Source organism: Buceros rhinoceros, unplaced genomic scaffold (genome assembly GCF_000710305.1).
Source record: "Buceros rhinoceros silvestris isolate BGI_N320 unplaced genomic scaffold, ASM71030v1 scaffold4858, whole genome shotgun sequence".
Classification (NCBI taxonomy): Eukaryota; Metazoa; Chordata; class Aves; order Bucerotiformes; family Bucerotidae; genus Buceros; species Buceros rhinoceros.
Window position 1 is genome coordinate 7,363 of NW_010426292.1, and position 3,770 is coordinate 11,132.

Sequence of the window (3,770 nt, forward strand, 5' to 3'; positions counted from 1 at the left end):
TGCTTGCCAGTTTGGACAAGAGCACATGACAGAATTAAGTTGGCTCCTCAAACCCAGATTCATTTGTACAGTATTAGAGATCTTCCAAAATCATGTAATTGCTACTATTTCAGTACAGCTGCAGAATTCAGTTTTTCTATTTGAATGCAAAGGTCTCTGGTAATATTAAGGCTTTTTGACAAACCTAAGAACAGCAGGACAAAAATTAAGCAGAAAGCTGAGGTACACCCCCTCTCCAGGGACATGAACTAGAGCCACAGGAGATGTACTTTGCAGAGCTCAGAGAATCAAATGCTCTGGCTTTCACATTTCTCTTGCAAAAACAGTCCAGTTTTTTCAAAGGTAGATTTTGCTGCTTCTTGGGAAGTCACATTATTTTGGACAGATGGAAGCTCTTCTTCCATTCAAACAAAACTGAAGACAAAACCTCTTTTGAAGAGCAACGTTTCTGCCCAACTTTATTTTGGACCTGAGAGATCAGCCTTTGCAAGCCAAAAAATATGAAATCAACACCCAAATCATCTGTGAAATTCTGCAGGTGAGAACTAACCCAGATAAAACAGGATCTTTTTTTCTTAGGTTAACAATGAGGAAAGAAAAGAAAGAAGGACCTGTAAAAATAATCCCATGGCTCTTGCAATAAATACAAGTAACAGTACAGTATCAAAACCTGGGACTGCACCAGCAGAATTGTTTTCCTGTCTGAAGTTATCATCAGTTCTGAAGCGTAACCGAGGACGTGACCAGCAGGGACATACCAGAAGAGAGTATCATGCATGGATGCCATACAGAGTGTTTCAAGCACAGCTCAGAAGTCCTGCATTGATAAAGATGTTAATGCACATTCTATACACAATCCTGGCAACATGCTGCATAATCCTTAGACTTTCAGTAACAGGTGATTTTTTTTTAATGAAAACCAGCCACTCCCTGCCCCAAACCACTCCAGCTATCAGTCCTTCTCTACCCAAGGGTCCTGTTCCCATCCAGCCGCCCCTTCCCCTGCATTTCCCTTTCCCCTAAGAGTGCATGAATAGAGAATTGCAAACATTTCACACTGCACGTTCCACTTCAAGTCCTGGATGAGGGGCCTGTTTATTCTACGAATATTGCACTTATCCACTCATCGGATTTTTTCTCAAGAATGCATAGTATTTGGGAAAAAAATAGGAAAAAATAGTAGGATACAACACAGGAAAATATGAGTTATTAACAACCTAGCTATGAAGATCTAAAATTAAATAATACTAGTTCTATTCTGTTAATACTAGTAATATGAAAATAATGAATGCTTTATCAAATTCCCTTGTTTTTCATATAAGATAAAAGCAGTAACTTTCTTTTTAACTGAGGAAAGCAGTGAATATATATTACAATAAAATACGATTCATTAAGAACTGAAAGTGATGAAAACAATTATATAATGCCTTCGTCAAACTTTATAGCATCATAACGGCAGGAGTCTTTGAGGTGTGTATCCACAGGGGCCAAATCCATTTTTAGCTATACCCGTGCACATGTGAAAATCCACTTTTAAAAGTCTAACCGTGGGCCAACTTCAACCCTTTCTTATCGTGTATTTGTGTCCACCACGATTTAAAAACTTCCTATCGACACATCAGTCAAGCATCCCAGCATGTGCCCATCGTATCTTTTATCTGGAAAAGTTTGGCTTGCAAAGGACTGGTACATACGACTACACCCACCCACTGCAAGGCTCGCGAGCCAAAACAATGAGCAGGAACTGCCTCCCATGGAGAAGGGCTGCTAACAAAAATGTATTACTCTGGCTGTTATGAGAAAGTGTTTTGAAAGGGGAGACAAGGGAAATCAGCAATTACACTTTTCAGGCATTATATAAACCTCAATAACGAACTCAGAAGTGCTCATTATTATTAAAGTTGCAGTATACAGCAAGAACCAATTTTCACATTCTTAAATTTTGTTCTCTGGCATTGGAGTTTGGATTTTCTGCTGGTCCAAATTCAAGACGTTTTGGAAAGCACGGACAGCGGGTGAGAGCACCGTGGTGACGGCAGCTGCCTCTCCCCCCAGAGGAGGGCCCCCTTCAGCTGCAAATGGCTTCGCCCAAGCCCTGCAGAGCTCTTCCTCTTGATCTTGGTCAAGAATAAACCAGAAAAAGAGGAATTTGAACAGTACTATTGATTTCTGCATTGAGTGTTCACTGAGGTGCACGTTACATTTAAATACTGCTCTTGATCCAGTGTCAGTTCTGACAAATTGAGTAAATAAAGCTTAAGGAAACATCACTGTTTTAGAAAAGAGCTAAAACACTTCTAGCACTACAACTGTCCTCTGAAGCACCCTGCCAAGTTTTCTTGCCCTGCAGTCAGCTTTTCTGATTTAGCTTAAGGCCTTTCCCTCTGTTTCACAGCTAACAGTGGAAAGGGCTTGCTATTTCAGGTATCAGTGGAACTGACCAAAACTAGCTGCCCGCTGATGGAAAAAAGGATTATGTTCCTGATATCTCTCAGTTGAAACAATCAAAAAAGAGATCAGTGAGAGATGCTGTGACAATAGTAAGATGGAAGAGGGAAGAACTGCATTGGGGGTTATTTGCTTTGAAAGTGCCCTTTTAAAACACAGGCATGAAAAGAGCCCCCAAATAAAAGGAAGCCCAAACCAAAGCTTTCCCACCAGGTGGGAAGCCCAACGTGCCAGGCAGTGGCCCATATTCATTTCTAGCATCAAGCAGGTCATTTGTGCTCCACCCTTTTCATTGGTGCAGGTGCGGGCAGAGGGAGGCCATGAGTGTGGCTTTGTACCCACTACAGGCTCTGACCCCTTCTCAGGGGGCCACGAAGCCTTTGAGATGGGATAAAAGAGCAACTGAGCCATGGGAAACTGGGCTGCTGCTTGAGAAAACCCTGGCAGTACTGCAGGCACCCTCACCATGTCATCCCCTGCACTGCCTAGAGCTTGGCAAACCAGCTCCCTGCAAAAGCCAGAGCTGGAGAAGCGAACCAGCAAGGTGGAAAGGGAGCTGTGGGACAGACTGATGTCTGGTACAGAGCTGAACCACATTTCACAGGCGGATCCTGAAGTCCTCACACTAACCTGAGCCTCACAGCAAGACCACATCCACTGGGGACTAGTCTCGTGCAAGGTATGCTGCAGCCAGGCACCACAACCGCCTGCCAAAAATGGCTTTGCCACCTCAAACCCTGCAAGGACCTCTGCAATTCAGAGATGCTCTGGGCTTGGCTTTGCTGAATGCGAGTGCGAACACTTATAGTAGTCTGGGCTCTCCTGTCTGCGTGCTGCTTCCTTCTCCCTGGGTAGGGGCTCACGTCACTGCACTGTACTCAGAGAATTCAGTGGCTCAATGCAGAAGATCTGGGAGCTGTGCTTTTACATCCCCCCAAAGAGATGACCTAGTGGGAATGTCTTTAAACAAAGCTTTAGAATATTTTAAATAATAAGTTAATTCTTAATAAATATGTGCTTAAGAAAATGATAATTATATACTGCACCTTTAAATAATGCACTTAGTTCTCTGCATTGGCTTCCATTTTGGTTTTATTGTTAAAGTGCATTAATTCAAAATAATGAACCACTTCCGCATCATTATTGTTAAAATAAATCATAACAACATTAATACAAGTCACTAAGTCACTACTATTAGTACTGCAATCTAGCAGATAACTCTATGTATTGCTCTATTTAATACTGTCCAGCAGAAGAATATAATACTTCTAATATAATCTCACAACAGCTCCAGCAGTCGTTAACGGCTGGGGCCAAATTCA